Source organism: Cryptomeria japonica, chromosome 9 (assembly GCF_030272615.1).
Source record: "Cryptomeria japonica chromosome 9, Sugi_1.0, whole genome shotgun sequence".
Lineage (NCBI taxonomy): Eukaryota > Viridiplantae > Streptophyta > Pinopsida > Cupressales > Cupressaceae > Cryptomeria > Cryptomeria japonica.
In genome coordinates, this window is record NC_081413.1 from 315,988,072 (window position 1) to 316,005,843 (window position 17,772).

Sequence of the window (17,772 nt, forward strand, 5' to 3'; positions counted from 1 at the left end):
AAAATGGACCCAAGCCATTGAATATGAATCACTTCCATTTGCATGTTTCCATTGCAAGAAATCGGGGCATTGGGCAAAATCTTGTCCACTTAAGAAGAGTAAGGAAAGTAAGACTGACAGTAATGTCAAGTATAAAAAGACCTGGCAAACAATTGATAAAAAAGGAGATTCATCGAGTCTGATCAAAATAAGGATGTAACGGAAATAGTAAATGAAGTCAAGAAGGATGAGAACAGTAATAATGAAAAACAAGATTGTGTATGCTCTAATAACCAAACAAAGAGTTCTAAAGAAGGGGAGCAAGGTACAGAGTTGAACAACAAATACAACCCAGAGGTCCAGGAGGTTGGATCCGTCAGTCAGAAGAAGGAAGAGGCAAGCCCCATTGAAGTTGTCCCTGTTTATTCTCTCTCAAAATCAGTAGAGGAAAACTATAATGAAGCTCAAGAGTGTAACTCTTTTGATATTGAGCCTTTATTTCTTTTAACTAATGGCAGCGCAAAGCCTCCTCTTTGTAGAACCCTATCTCATAGTAAGGTTGTGGATATCCTGGAAAGGAATCTCCGGATTCTCGGCTTGAAAGAAGGAAAAATGAATAAGGAGGATCTCAATGGAGTGATTTCAACTAGAAGTGGGATTAAGAAAAAGGCAGATGTTGGAAGCTAGAACAAAAAGCAGGGAAGGCCATCTCTAAAACATCAAAGGGAATAGGAAAGCTGGAAGAACCGTGTTGATGGAACACAGTGTTCCATCGAGTCAGCCCTATCCCCAGTTAAAGTATGAAGATAATATCCTAGAATATCAGAGGATTGAATGCCCCTCATAAGCGAGATGTGTTACGAAACATCATAAGAGATCATAAGCCGGATGTGGTCCTCATTCAGGAAACCAAGATGTCCAAGGAAAAAGTGGAAAAGATTAGAATTTTTAAGAATAATGGTGTCATAGGATCTAGCTCGGAGGGAGCTTCTAGAAGAACTGTGATTTTTTGGAACCAAAAAACCATCAAAGGTAAGGAAATTATCTCTGCTCTCAATAGGAACTCAATGCAGCTTGAGCATATTAAGGATAACTTTGAGTGGGTGCTAACTAATGTCTACGTGCCTAACACCAAAATTGGGAGAGTTAAATATTTGAGAAGCCTTGCCGATGATAGACTTAAGTTTGATTATCAAAGCTAGATTATAATGGGAGATTTCAACACTCCGCTTAAAGAGGAAGAGAAGATGGGAGGTCTCCCCTTGCAGCTTGATGGGAAACAAGACCTCATGGAGTTCATTAATGATCAAACTCTTATGGATATGGATCTTCAGGGTATTAACTACACTTGAACTAACAAAAGAACTGGAGCTGACCTGATCCAAGTTAGATAGAACCTTAATTTCTCCTGAGTGGTTAACCAAGTATAGCTGCTCCCTTGCTTCTATTATCAAAATTAGGTCAAGCCATTATCCTATCTCTTTTACTGCTAACTCTTTTTCGGCTAAAAGAAACTTCCCTTTCAGATTTGAAAAAGTGTGGCTATCCCACCCCTCTTTGCAAGCTTGCATCGCTGAGTGGTGGAATTCTGAGGTTGAGGGTACGGCTCTCTTTAGAATAGCTAAAAAGCTCAACATTTTAAAAGCCAAAATCAAAATCTGGACCAAAGAGATTTTTGGGGACATTTTCAAGAGTAAAATTCAAATCAAAACTGAAATTAAAGATGTTCAGGATAGAATTTAAGAGATTGGGTTGTCTGAAGAACTCAGGGTGGTGGAAAATGTTCTTTTGTCTAAATACCACACCATTATTTCTAATGAAGACACGTTCTAGAGATAAAGATCTAGAGCCTTGTTCTTGAAGGAAGGTGATAAAAATACCTGGTTCTTTCACTTAACTGCTCTTAAGCATAAGATAGCTAACAAGATTTCCAGATTATCCTATAATAAAGGGATCTTAACAGAGGATAATGATATTAGAAAGGAAGCTATGGAGTATTTCGGCACCCTGTTGGGAGAAGTGGATAACCTGGATATCAGTAATCAAAACATCCTCTTGCAAGCTATTCCTTCTACCCTGACTGTTTATGATAATAACTTTTTATCCCGTATTCCCTCAAATGAGGAAATCAAAAAGGTGGTGTTTTCTTTTCAAGGAGATAAATCCCTTGGACCGGATAGTTTTCCAATGTTTTTCTTCCAAAATTTTTGGCACATCATGTTGACAGATATCTGCAATGGTGTTAAAGAAATCTTTGGCTCTAGAAGGCTCCTAAAGGAACTAAATGCTACCTTCACTATCCTTATTCCAAAGGTCCCAAGTGCTGACTCTCTCAATAAGTTTAGACCCATTAGTCTGTGCAACTCTGTGTACAAGATTTTATCCAAGGTGCTGACCTCCAGGTTGCTGGAAATTCTTCCAAGAATTATCTCTGTCCAGCAAAATGGATTTGTCCCCAGTAGACAGATTTTGGATTCCATCATATCTGTTCATGAAAATATCCACTCCTTGAAATTGGCAAATAAACAGGGTTTCTTCCTGAAGTTAGACATGGCTAAAGATTTTGATAGAGTGAACTGGTAGTTTCTCCTAAGGATCATGAAAGTGTTTGGTTTTGGTGAAAAAGTTATTCAACTTTGCTCTCAACTTATGGAAACCTCCTCTTCTGCTATTATTGTCAATGGTTTCCCATCTAGTTTCTTCAAAAGATATAGAGGACTTAGATAGGGGGACCCCATTTCCCCTATCATGTTTACCATTTTAGCTGAATGTCTGGGTAGAGTTATTCTTAAAAATGTGGAAGATGGCAATCTTAAGGGTCTGAAACCATCTTCATCCAATGTCACTTGCTCCCATGAACAGTTTGTTGATGATTCTATTACTATGGGGGAAGCTTCCATCTTACAAGCTAAAAACATGAAGAAGGTGTTGAATACTTATGAATCTGCCTCAGGGCAAAAAATTAATTGGGATAAAAGTTTTTTGTTCTTCATTAATACCCCTGTTCAAAGGCAATTGAGGATTGAAAGAATTCTTGGTTGCAATATTTATGAGCTTCCCTCTTCTTATTTGGGGCTTCCTCTATGTATTAAGCTTGAGGATTCTTTCTAAAATAAGCTGGTGGATAGATTTAACTCAAAACTTGTTGGTTGGAAAGGGGTTCTCCGTAGTCAAGCGGGCAAAGTTACTCTTCTTAAAGCTACTCCCCAAAACCTACATGTCTATGCTCTCAGTTTGTTCAAAATCCCCAAAAAAATTGTGGAAGCTATTGAAAGAATCCAAAAAAAAGTTTCTTTGGTCGGCGGTGGAAGTCAAAAACAGAATTCCCCTAATTGCTTGGAATAAAATTTGTTCTCCTAAGGCCTCGGGTGGGTTGGGTTTAAGGAATATTAGTTCCATGAATAAGGCTTTATTAGCCAAAAAAATTTGGAGAATGAAAGGAGAGGAAAGAGAATGGAACTCCATCTGGAATAACAAATATCTCTATATGCAACCTTCTAAGGAAGAATTCTTAGATGATTCTTTTATTGTTGAAGGTTCGGCTATATGGAATGTTGTTCAATCAACTAAAAGTTGGGCTGCTACTAGACGAACTTGGAACCTTGGGGATGGTAGGAGAATTAGATTTTGGGAAGATAGGTGGATTTTGGACAAACCTCTGGAGGATGTTTCAATCATTAATGTATGGAAAGATTGGTTCAAAAGCAGGTTTGGGGAGCTGGTTAGAGACTACTGGAGAAATGGGAATAGGATTGATTTCAGCCAGTAGTGTCTGGGGCTTAAGTCCCTTTAGATTGCTCTCTCTACTATAGTTCCTAAAGACAACAAAGATGACAGACTGATATGGAGGGAAACCCCAGATGGGAAATACTCTGTCTCCTTTGTTGTGGCTATCCATAATGAATCTGTGGAATAAATTCCTATTTGGGCTAAAGTCTCGAACAAGAAGTTAGTTCCTAAAGTTAATATCTTTTTTTGGATTTTCATCCAAAACAAGGTTTTAACCCTAGACAACCTTCAAAAGAGAGGTTTTGTTTTTCCTAACAGGTTTTCTCTTTGTTCCAGGGAAGAAGAGATTGCCTTCCATATTCTTAATCAGTGTACCTTTAGTCAGGATTTATGGAAAATCATCTTAAGTAAGTGGAACTTGAGCTGGGTTTTCTCGAACTCCCTAGGGGAAACTTGGCAACAATGGCACTGCCCCAACTCTAATTCTAAGATTGTGGAGACTTGGAGACTTACTCTTCTGAATGTTATTTGGAATATCAGGAAAGAGTGCAACAATAGGATTTTTAGGGATAAAAGTGCTACTCCTGAAGTGGTGGCAGATAAAATTTACGGGAGTATATTTGAATGTATCTATAGCACTGATCATGGACTGGTTGCTTAAGATGACTTCAAAGACAGGTGGAACCTCTCCACCACCACCTCTAGCAAGGAAAAGGGAAGAGAAGGTCTCTTTTGGTGTTTTCCTCCTCAGGGGTGGATTAAGGCTAACTTTGATGGGGCCTCTAAGGGGAACCTGGGTAAAGCTGGATATGGGGGCATTGTCAGGAATTCTGCTGGAAGTTGCTTAGTGGCAGTGGTTGGTCCTTTGGGGAGTCAAACAAGTCATTTTGCCAAAGCCTCTGCTGCCCTGAACACCTTAATTATAGCCAAGAATCTTAATCATGATAAATTATGGCTTGAAGGAGACTCACTTAATATTATTAAGTGTCTGAAGGGGGAGTCAGAGCCATCATGGTCAATTGAAAATATTATCTTGCAAGCTAAAGAAATTATTGCTAGTTTTAAAGATATTGTAATTCAACATGCCTTTAGAGAAAAAAATATGGTGGCGAATTGCCTGGCAAACCTAGGGGTTAACTCTGATTCCCAAATGATTTGGCACGGGGAAGATGTCAACATAAACACTACAGAGCTCCTTAGAAGGGATAGATAAATGGGAAGGGAAGGACCGCATAATCATGACAAAGCATATGATTAATTCTTGCCCTGATGGAAAGGTAATTATCACCTGGAAAAGCGGTAGATCCCCTACCATTTCTTATAATATGTTGCACGCTTTGCGGGTCACCCAGTTCAAAATCTCGAGTAACTATAGGAAAGGAGTGCTGAGTCTGCAGAGGAATAGAGCTGATAACTCAAATTTGAAGATGGGAGGAGATTTAAGGAGGGAGGAACCTGATAATCCATCAACATGGAAAGCAATGCCGAAGGTGTGGGCGAAACTGGAAAAAGGATCCCTCACAAGCTTTATGGAGAAGCTTGCGGATTATGATAAGGGTAGGGTAAATCTTGTCGTTACCAAAATTTCTGAAAAATTCGAGTAATGGTTCCTTTAAAATCTATGGAGTTAAGTTCAAGCTGGATGCGTGCCTCACAGCTACTGTGACTAGCATGCCCCATACTGGGCTTAATTTTTTCAGAGACCTTAAAGTCTCCAACAACGCGGTTAATATGTTCCCACGGAAGGAAAAAGAGAGGGATAGGATTGGCAAAGCCACATGAGGTTACTATGAAGCTGCTAATATCAAGAAAATATGGGGTTGGGTTGTGAATGCTATAATGGAATATATCATGGTTGATGGTCATTTCTCCAGGGCCCACACCTACCACTTTGTTCTTTTAAACCATTTCAAACATGACAAAAAGGTATCCTTGCCCTACTACCTTTTTAGGTCCCTTTCCAGGTCCCTCAATAAACATAGTAAGAATCCCTCTAGTTTGGTTCTCCTTTGTGGGCTCTTTTTTCTCATCTATGAGCACTGCAAAACCCTCGCCCTATTGGAAAACAAGAGGTTTTCTGCCTCCCCGGGGAAGAGAAAGATGGAGGGAGGCGATTCTGGCAAGGAGAAGGCATCTTCAAGCAAAAAAAGAAAGAATGCCCCTGGGATGGAAACAGAGGAAATGGAAAAAGAAGGCAGCGATATGGAGATGGATGATTCTGATGGTGATGATAGCTGGAAAGATGAGGAGGTGGGTATTGAGGAGGAAAGCGGTGATAATGAGTCTGACATGAAAGCCCTATCCACAGTGAATGCCCTGGCAAGGACAACAGCCATCCTATGGAGGATGTGGATTACAAGGATAACGAGGAAATAAATGTGAATTCTGAGAGAGAAAGGAACAAGGAACCTGAGAAGAATATTACTAAGGAAAGTTTAAGCGAGGACAAGGAAAACAACGGGTTATTCTTGGATAACCTCAAAAAACTTACCGAGGCGAGACTGGATTATGACAGATGGACCTATGAACTCTTGAAGAACCTGGAAAAAAGGGGGAAAAATACGGATGAGAAGAAGGAGAATGACGATAGGGAGTAGATAAAATGGAAGCATGATATGGAGGAGAAGGTTAAATCACTGGAAGAAGGGAGAGAGGCCATGAAAAATTTGATGGGTATTATCCCGAATATCCTGTCAACTGTCACTAAAAATTTGGAGGATATTGCTAAGTTCTTCGATCATACCAGCTCTCCTAAGCCGATGGTGGAACTTGATATGGATGATGAGACTATCCAGATTGGTAGTGGTGAAGCTACACTAGTTAGTGGTGCTGCCAAGAGGACTAGGGCGAGTGTCAAGAAAGTTATGACAGCTTCTGCAAAGGATCTCCCAAATCTTAGGGACAACATCAAAGAACTACATGGGATTAGAAACACCCTGGATAATGCCCTGAAAAAAATCAATTAGTTTTTCTTCTTGGGTCTGGCCGGTTTTGCTGGCTTTGTGGGGCTTTTGCTGGTTTTCTTTGGTTTTCTGTTGGCTTTTTGTGGGCCTATTCCTTGTTGTTTCTTGTTGCTTTTTCTATTAAAGCTTGAATTGTAAAGGGTTTCAGGGCCCCTTCAAAACCTATTTTTTACCTTAATCAAAAACAAATGCATTAATAATTAAGATAATGCATGACAGTTCAAATGAGTGTGGCACAAATAGAAGTAATTGTAGTAGGGATACAAATAGTTGCATCACAAGTTTTATGATTGCGTCATTGCATAGCCTATAACCTCTAGGATTTGAAAACTCACAATACAAATTAGATTACGACATGAATATATGTCAAGTTCACCATAATATACAACTAGAAAATTAGAAATCATGTTAGAGATTATAAGATCCACCACAAAACTCAAAATCAATTACAAAAGATTCTAATCACATCAATAGAGAAATGCAAATGAATGTAATAAACAAAATCAACAAAATAAACATAAAGTGCAAACCATAAGAACTTTTGTGTTGTATGGATTTGGCTTTCAAAATTGTAGCACTTCATTCGACATTATGATCACACAAATGTTGGAAGACTTTGGTTGTTTTCGAATGAGGATGAAGATTGCATTTATAGATTTTTGAGATATCAATCAACGATTTAAATCTGATGAGAAATTTTGATGATGAATGATTGAGGTTTGTTGAGAGGAATTGGTGAGGAGTTAACTAACTTCATCATTGGGGATGATTGCCTAGTTAACTAGCTTGACTAGTCTATTAAGAGAATTGATGACTCTGTTAGAAGGGGTGGTTGAGAGCGGAACTCAGAGTCAGTGGCAGTTAATAGGAGGAATTAATTAACTATTTAAATAATAATTTAAACATGTGAACTAGAAGAAATAAATAAAATAAATATTTAATTTATTTTAGAGGAAATTAATTTTTGAAAAGTGGATAATTAAATAAATTAATAAATTTATTTAATTGTAGAGGACTTAGTTAATTAAATAATTGAAGTAATTATTTAGTTATAAAAAGGGGCTAAGGAAAGAGTTAAGTAAATAATAAGAATTATTAATTAAAGTGCACAATCAAGGTAAGTAATTAAATAATAAAAATTATTTAATTTTTTATTTAATAAATAAATAGCTATAGAGGGGCAGCACCCATTTTTATTACCTATTAAAAAATTTACAACCAAGTTCAAAAAAGGAGCAGTAGGGGGAAAGAACCAGGGGAAGAAAACCCCCCACCATTACTCCATAAACAGTCATAGTTCAGCAAATGGGAAAATATTGATGATACAGAGCAAGGCCCATGGTTGTCAACCATCTACTAACCAAACCCAGTCACTATCTAAAAACCTACACTATCAGTATTATATAACAGTCTATACAAAGTTTTAACATGCTCATGGCCGTATTCAAAAAACTAACTACTCGATAAAAATCATTAATGGGGGCGCCATGGTGGTTATGGTTCCCAATTCTGCCGAAGCTCTTCAAAAATTTCAAAAAACTCTATAATCTTTAACCTAGGTAGAAGTAAAACTATGGAGCCTCACCCACAGTAGCTCCCAAGCCTTCAGTGAAGGGGTCATCTTCCTCTTCTGAGCTCGAGCCAAGGGAACTGTGCTCCGCAACAAGAGTGGCATCCAGAATGACAGGGCAATCCTTACCACAGGTAGCGTGAGCTACTGACTGAGCTTTATCTCTGGGGTGCCTACCATCATCAGGAATCCATGCATCACCACCGTCGAAGGCCCACTGGTTTCCATCCTCAATATTTCCATTTTCTAAAATTCCAATGTCCCTTTGGTCGACTAGGGCTTCATCTTGCAAATATTTGTGCCTCCAAGCTGTAGTGAACCCAGGTTGCAAACCAGCTGCCTTAAGAAGGAAGGAAATGTTCCTTTCTTTCTTAGGCCATGACCTTGCCAGAGCTTCAAAGTCCAGGGAGTTCACAATGACATATTTTTTAACCTCCGTGCCATTCCCTAATCTCATGTAGAAATTTTGAGGCAAGGGGGTTCTGAGATTCCCATCCACATTGTCTAATGCAAAGTCAATAGCTCCTAGCCATCTGTGTTTGAAGGTCATTTTGGTGATCTTTTTGGCCAATTGCTTGGAAATGCCCATATACAAAAGCATTGCAAGGAAGAAAGTTGCAATGTCAGCGTTGGTTCTATATCTATGGAAGGTTTCCAAGAATTTTGTGCCCAAAACTTTCTTAATGCAATGCAGAATTAGAGGGTGTCTGGAGTTGAGCACTTCCAACATCCTCTTATTTATAACTTCCCCTAGGAAGGCCATTTGTCGGCAAGTTGCTTCTAGCAGGATGGGGGTTTCCATGTCTTCACAGAGAGTTGAGCAAGAGATGTGGTGAATGAATGAGGGGATATCTTTCTTAATTTATGTCATCCCTTATGTAATCTCGGAACTCGAGAGCGAGCTTTAATTCATGCTGTCATAGCATCCCCGTAGATCTTGAAGATTGTGTCATTATTAATGCCTTATGCCACCTGGGTCCTTTTTCTCGCGGCATTGCGTAGCAAGGATAGTCGTATCATGTGGCAGAGATGTCATCATCATCGCATGATGTGGTTTTAGACAATCTGTCCGCTTCAGTGTTTCCTTCCCTGTAAACATGACTAATACGAAAATCTTCCACTTTATCTAATACAACCAATATCAGTTGTAACCATTGATTGAGATGCCAACTTGGCATCGATTTTCAATGAATATCATTGATGACATTCAAGGAATCGCCTTCCAGATGAATTTTTTTAATGCCTAACTCCACCCCTAGTAGTAGTCCATGCAATGCTGCTCTGAATTCCGCTTCATTGTTCATTGCAAGGCCAATATCCTCTATTATTTCTTTAATACAAATTCCCTGGGCATCTCTCACAATACATCCAATACTGCTTTGGCCAAGATTTCCAGTGGATGCACCATCAAAGTTTATTTTGCTCCACCCCTCCTCCGGAGACTCCCACTTAACATTCAGCCTTAGGTTGATAACTGCTTGATGGTTCCCATTTCTGAAGAGGGTCAGGATTATCAGGTCTAGAAGGGAAGTCATTAGTTTTACATCCCATTTTGTCAAAATATTCTATTTCAAAGTTTTCTGCTTAGAAGCTTCATTCATAAATTCAATCAGGTTTTTCTCAATTTTCCCGCATAATGCAATTTGAGGCATTTCTTTGTCTTCGAAGATTCTGCGATTGCGTTCTTTCCATATTTCCCATATTATTAATGAGGGAAGGATGTTATAAATATTTCCAAATAGCACCTTTTTTCTGGCTTTGGGCCATATCTGGAACCACTCATCAATTCCTCTTGGAAAAGGGCATTGTAATTTTAGTTTTCCCATAAAATGCCACCAGCTTCTATTAGAAAATTTGCAATGTAGGAGGAGGTGATCTGTGTTTTCCTCATATTGCCGACATAAAACATATCTGCTTGGTCCCTGGATCCCAATTCTCCTTAATCTATCCCCTGTTAGGATCTTTTTTTCATAAGCCATCCAAGCGAAGGACCCAACTTTAGGGAGTAGGTGTTTATTCCAAAAAAGATTTAATGGCCACTCTTTCCTGTCGATTGCAGCTTCTTTTAACTTATAGCCAAAACATACTTTATATTTGTCATCTGTAGACCCATGCCATCAAATAATGCCCTCATCTGAAGAAGGACATATTAATCGATTCCTGATGACTTTGCTGTATATGTCTTTGTGGACTTGATCAAGGTTTAAGGGATCCAGAGACTTCCAAATCCATTTGTCACAACCATTCTCATTTGTAACAAAACCATAATCACAGACCTTTTGTCCCCAGAGGCTGCAAGTTTCTCTCATTACTGTCTGAAGAGCAATATTTTGACTTAGAACTTCCTTACCCTCCCAGGAATCATGCCAAAAGGAGGCACTTTTTCATTTCCTGATTTCCCAAGAGGCATGATCGTTGATGATTTCTCTACAATCTAATATGAAATTCCAAATTGCCAAACCTCTTGGAGGATTGGCAATGGTAAGTATCCTTTTGGGCTCCATAGAATCCAAGTATTTCTTTTTGAGGATCCTAGCCTATTTTTGGCTACCACCACTACATATTTCCCAGACCAATTTGGCTCCCATGGCAAGGTTCATTAAATATATTTGTCTGATACCAGCACCCCCTGCAGATTTCGGTTGTGAGACCTTATTCAAAGCAATTGATGGGAATTTTCTTTTGTCTTCTAAGCCATTCCACAAGAAGTTCCTCATGATCTTAATCAGATCCTCTTCAATATTCGAGGGTAACCTAAGACATGTCATTGAAAAGACTAGAAGGGCAGATAGAACAGATTTTACCATCATAAGCCTTCCAGTAGATGATAGCCATTTACCTTTCCATGTTTCAAGTTTGGCCTTGTATTTCTCAATTAAATGTTTCCAATAACTAATTATGTCACTTCCTATAAACATGGGTGTTCCTAGAAATTTCCCAGGGAAATTTGCCACTCTTAAATTTAGAATTCATGAGAGTATGTCTTGAAGTATAGGGTTAGTGTTGACAAAAAAGACTTCTGATTTGTTCGAGTTGACTTTCTAACCTGAGGCTTTATAATAATCATCCAAACATATTTTAATTATCTTGGCCTCTCTTATATTTGCTTCCCCAAAGAGGATTGTATTGTCAGCAAATTGTAAATGTGTTGAGTTTTTAATCCCATTTGCCACTTTAATCCCTTTCCATCGATCCTCCATTTGAAGGGCAGAGATTGATCTGCCGAGGGCTTTAGCCATGATAATAAATAGGAAAGGGGACATAGGGTCCCCCTGTCAGATACCCCTTAATGCTGGGAAGAAACCATGTGAAGAGCCATTAATTAGAACCAAGAATTTACAGGAGGCTAAGCAACTTTCAATCCGGGCAATCTATTCTTTACAAAAGCCAAATTTTCTTAAAACATCTGTTAAGAATTTTCTATCCACCATGTCATATGCCTTTAAAATATCTAGTTTGAGTATCATGCAGGAGTTCTTAGTTTTCCTTGACGTGTGTAAGGTTTCATGGGCAATAATTATTCCTTCAACAATCGATCTCCTAGGCGCAAAACCACTTTGCTCATTAGAGATAACATGATTGAGGAATAGTTTCAGTCTATTGGCAATTACTTTTGTCACAATTTTGTAGACTGTGTTACAGAGCGAGATAGGCCTGAAATCACTCATTCTTTCAGGGTTCTTCTTTTATGGGATCAGAGCAAGAAAAGTATGGTTAATTGCTCCAAGCATGGTCATCTTTCTCTGAGATTCCTCTACTGCTCTGAATAGATCCTGCTCAATGATATCCCAAAAAAATTGAAAAAAATCCATAGAGAAGCCATCTGGGCCTGGGGTCTTATCTGGATTTAGCTGAAAGGTTGCTTTTTTTACATTCTCCACGGTGATTTCTCTAAACAGCTCTTTATTTTGATTCTCATTAATCAAAGGAGGAATTGAGTTTATAATTCTATCTCTAGCTTCTTGATCGGTTTGAGCAACCCCATTCATGAGGTTTTCAAAATACTCTATTGCTTCCTGGGCTATCTCTTCCTAATTATTGGCAGTGCTTCTATCTATTCTTGTTATTTCTGAAATTTTGTTTCTGTTTCGGTTGGCAATAGCAGATTTGTGAAAGAAGCTTGTAATTCTATCTCCCTCTTTGAGCCAAAGTTCTCTAGATTTTTTCCTCTAATGAATTTCCTCTCTTCGAAGAATCTCATTTAGGTCAGATTTTAGACCCTTTTCCTTTTGAAACAAGGACACATCCATTCCAAGGTTAGTGACAAAATTAGCCACTTCTTCTAACTCTGTTGTGATTCTGATTTTCTCCTTATGGATATCTTTGAATTGGGTAAGATTCCATTCCTTGACTTTTATTTTAATATATCTGAGTTTCTGATTTAACTTAAATAGCCTGGAGTGATTTCCAAGCTCTAATTCATTCCACCATTTCAATATGAGGTCCTGTATGGCAGAATCACGAACCCACATCTTTTCAAATCTAAACAGGGCTCGTCCCAAAAATTGACCTTTGTCAATCGTCAAGCATATAGGGGAGTGATCTGAGCCTACCAGGGAAAGAATTGATGATTCTATTAGATGATTCTGCCCCAACCAATTTCCAACCATCAAGAATCGATCCAATCTCTCTGCAATACTTGTGAAACCTGTTCTCCTGTTAGTCCAAGTAAAGGTTCCATTCTTAGGTATAATATCCATCAGGTGGTTGTTGTCAACAAAATACTGAAAGTCTTTCTGAGAGGTGCCCAATCTCTGTATGCCACCCTTCTTCTCTGACTCAACCAGAATAGCATTAAAATCTTTGACCAATATGCAATTTTCAACATTAGTAGATTGAAGTTTGTCAGATAGCAGATTCCACAAATCTCTTTTTTCACCAATGACTGTTGGGCCATAAACATTAAATAGATTAAAACTTTCATTAGTACTTAAGTGGGTTGCTAAGCAATGTTGCCACAATTTGCCTTCTCCTAATAGTGATATTTCATAGTCAATGGGTTCTAGAGTATTCCCAATCTGCCCGAAGCTCCATCAGACTGCCTAATTAGCCCATTCCATTGTTTCCAAGATCTCAATCTTTTGTCAATTTTGTCTTGGTGCCATTTAATTTCTTGCAACAACCATACATCTCCTTTTGTTTCATTGATTTGATGCTTGATTAAGCACCATTTGTCAGGGGCATTAATGCCCTTGACATTCCAAGATAAGAGTCTCATAGTTCTTGGGGAAGGGAGTCTCCCTTCCCAACATTAAGTTTTGTTTGTCCATTTGTTGAACCTGCAATTTTCAGCAAATTCTTCCTTGATTTCCTTCCCCTTTTGCCTTTGGTTTTAATATTTTGATCTTTCATGCTAGAGGTAGTCTTCTCAAGGCCTTTTACAATTGAATCCATGATTATTGATGCCTCTGGGCTAAAATCCTCTTCCCATTCTGAGGCAAAGGAATCAATTTCTCCCTCTTCCAAGACAGATATCTCCTTATCTTTTTTCTGAGGATCTACAATGGAGTTTTCTTGTGGGGATTCGATATTGTCCTTAATTGCCAATTGACCTTCCATTCTATTCGATCTTGTTGAAGCAGCAATTTGGGATTCAATATCAATCTGTAATACTTTTGTTTGTTCCAATAAGTTTTTTAATGCTCGAGGGCTCCCTCGCATAAACTCCTGGTTTTGGAGGGCAGCAGAAGGAGGAGCTGAATTAACAGGGATAGCCTCGATAAGTGGGATGCAGGGCTCATCTTGCTTGGTATCATGGGACTCAACCTTCTTTAGAGCTGGAACATTTACCTCTGGTGATTCTGTTTGTAATTCAACCATATTAGGGTGCTACATACAAGCTTCATTTTTTAGAATTGTAGCCGATACATCACAATCAAGCACATCATGGTCAATAAAGAAACATTTGGGGCAAATATGTAGTTGATCTTCCCTATCAACTTTTTGAATCTGTATTTTCCCATCGCCCATGATTTTTATTTCTTCAGGGATCTTAGATATATGCTCAGTGCTGATACAGATTCTAATGAAACTTCCCCATAGTTTATCCTCCAGAATATCATCCACTGATACAAAGGTTTTGAGGAATTTACATATATACTTTATGAGGTCTATGTGCTAGTAGTCTGAGGAGCAATTGTAGAATCTAACTCGTACCTTACCACCAGGAAGAGGTTGGTTCCATGGGTTGAAATTTGACTGCCACTCAAAGATATGGACTTCAATTCCATCCAAAAAATAGGGACCCTCTTTCATGTTCTTCAATTTATCTTCCTTATTCATACATCCAATCATAAAAAATTCATTTGGGAGATAATTAAAGTTTATGTCCTCTCCCCATTGAGATCTGCACCATGATTCGAAACATCCTTTCCCCCATTTTCCCCATCCCCATTTAGTGAAAAAGCAGGATTCTTGTAAATTTGACCGAGCAGTTTTAATCTTTAAATCATCCAAATTGATAGTAGGTCTAAAGTTTTTCCTTACCGGATTGAATTGATGTTGAGGTTGATTCCTAGAGCCAAGATATCTTCTTCGATCCAATCTAGGGATGGGTTGTAGGTTGGATCTCCAATGCTTGGCCCGGTCCGCTTTTGATTTTGAATTTTGCCTAAATCGCCCATTCTGCGCCATCTGGTGATTTTCATTATTCTAAAAATACCATTTTGGATCGGAGTGTTCCAATTCCTCCCTCGAATTATAATTATTGGAGATAGTTTTCCAATTGTGGGCTAACTCCGACACAGGGTATTTCGCATTGCGGAACCAACCATTGTTGTTCCATTTGAAACCGTTCTCTTTCCATTTTTGCTGATCAATCAACCACTGATTGCCATTCGAGTATGGATTTCCAAAATTTATTTGAGGTTTGAGGTGTCCATTATTCTATCTATAACTTGATCGCGATTGCCAGGTTTTTTGCGAATTGACCTTTGTTCTGTTATCCGCATGGTTTCCAATGATTGATCTGGACAAGGGAAAGACCTTATCAACATCATCGCTCCATGAGCCAATATACCCCTGTACCAATCACCCTTGGATGAGGGATTAAGTCTTATGCTCCCCAAGAACTCACATGTCCTCTACTTCGCTCCTGCTCCTGCTCCTGCTTGCCATTTTTCAGTAATCCAATTTCTCAAATTAGGGTTTTAATAAAAAATATTTAATTATTTGTGTGAAGGGGGATTAATTAAAATATAAATTATTTAATTAAGATTAAAAGACAAATTAGATAACTAAATAATTAAAAATTATTTAATTATAAGGTGAGAAGGAAAATTTGATTTTGAATTTGAAATAGAAGAATGAAGTTAATTTAATTAAATAATTAAGAATGTTTAATTAATTTAGAGGAAATTTGGTAAAGTGTTACGTCGGGACAATTTTAGGTGTCTACAACACCCATTAAGGCTCTTTAGAATCAAAGCTTCCTATTGCTTAGAAAAATGTCAACTACTATCACATATGCTATATGCATATTTATGAGAAAGATAGTTGGCCATCATGGCAGTGATCTTAGGCTGAGCCAAAAGATAATTAAAGGTTATTATGAATTCGATGATGGTCAAATAAAATATTTGACCAATGGCATGAAATCTTTATGTGTTCAAAAATATCTACACTCTAAATGAGCACGTTGTTGACATGTGGCTCTTTTTATTTCTTCCATTGTGAGCCTGGTTGTCGACTACCTTTAAGCTTTGGACTAGTGGCACAACCTTTAGATGTACTCACACTTGTGAACCTTCAAAAATTTATGCTTGAATGACGTGTGGCTCATTTTATGTGATACCTTTAGAGAAACAACTATGTCTCTCTAATTTTGAGGGGCTCACACCATGATGCCACATGTTTCTATGAGCCAATAGTGTTGCACAAAAGACCATGAACAATTATTTGTATAGATAATAAGTGTTAAGGTGACATGTGCATTCCATCTTGTTCCAAAAATAAGCAAACACTTAATTGAATAAAATATGAATTTTTCATTGAAGTTGCACTTGAAACAAAGCTCTACTCAAAATAGAAATTGGAAATATTGCTTCTATTGTTGCCTCAAGTTCATCAAATCAAGATGTAGATCTCCTCTCTACAAGTTCCATGATCCCTAAACATAATAAATTACACCATACAAATAGAAAATGCATGCTAAAATAATACTTATATCTATAATATCGTTACCAATCAATAAGATTTGTTTTTAAAATTTTATGTTATAACTTATTTATTTATTTTTTATTTGACACAATAATCATTTATAATTTATTTATTATAAACATAATATAATACCTATAAATTAGTTTATTCTTTATAATATTACAAGACAAATGTTATAAGAATTTCTAATAGTTTATCGAACTTTTCATTTTTGATATTTAATTTAATTTGCATAATATTACACATCTTTCACTATTTTATTTTTTATTTTTAATATTCTTAAACTCTTATATTATAATTCTAACTTAATACTTTTCATTTTAATTTTAAAATGTAATTTTATATTTTATATTTTAATTTTTAATAAAAAAAAATTATCGGTAAAGTTTTATATTTATCTCTAAAAGTGAAATACAAGTATCATTATGAAAGTTGACACTTACCACTGAATCATACTAGAGATTAACCCACCCTCCAAAACCATTGCTAGACCAACCATTTACAACAACAACCTTAATGAACCCAAAAAAATTATACCCATATACATATCAAACAAAATCAGACTAAAAACCTAACCACTGACAATCTAGGCATATACAAAATATGTGCATTTTCAACAGAAAAGACTCCAAAGACACCCATTTCATCTTGTCAATAATGACCTTTTATACCCAAAAAAAACACAAAAAATTTACATAAAGTGAGTCATACCACATGCGTTTAACCCCTTTAGTAATCCTCCTTCGAGAACTTTGGCCTCTTTATCTTCCTCACACGTTACGCCTCTAACAACCCATGAAGCTCTGCCTCCTACTCTACTCTTTTAGATAATATTTTAGGTGACACCATACTAAAAATACCTTTGTTGATATGATTTATTTATCTTCTTTTGAACTCCAAGTGAAGAATGGTCTCATAGGAGGAATAAACTCAACAACATGTCGCCATTGACCACCAAGGAGAGATGAAGGCCCCCAACCCATAACACCAATGATCCATAAATCACCAAGCATCATTCTTTGTCCCCAATTCTAAGCACCGCACAAGGACCAAGGAGGCAATGTTCGCATTCATTTTCAAGACCTCATCTCTTGATCAATTGTAGGAACATGGGGTCCCTGATTGAGAAAATGTTTTTCAAGTGAGCATTAATGATTGGCCCTAGAAAATCCAGTTGTTTCCTCCAAGTACGCAATGTAAAATTTGCTCCCATCTTTCTCCATTACCCAACCTTCACTCTCTAGCTATGAATTTTCTTTACCAAGCCTTATCATTGCAATTCACCTTCACTCTCTTGGCAAATGTGAAAAGACAATTATGCTTTAAACAGTTCAATTGTTTCACATACTTCATCTCTCCTTGGGTTTCTAACTA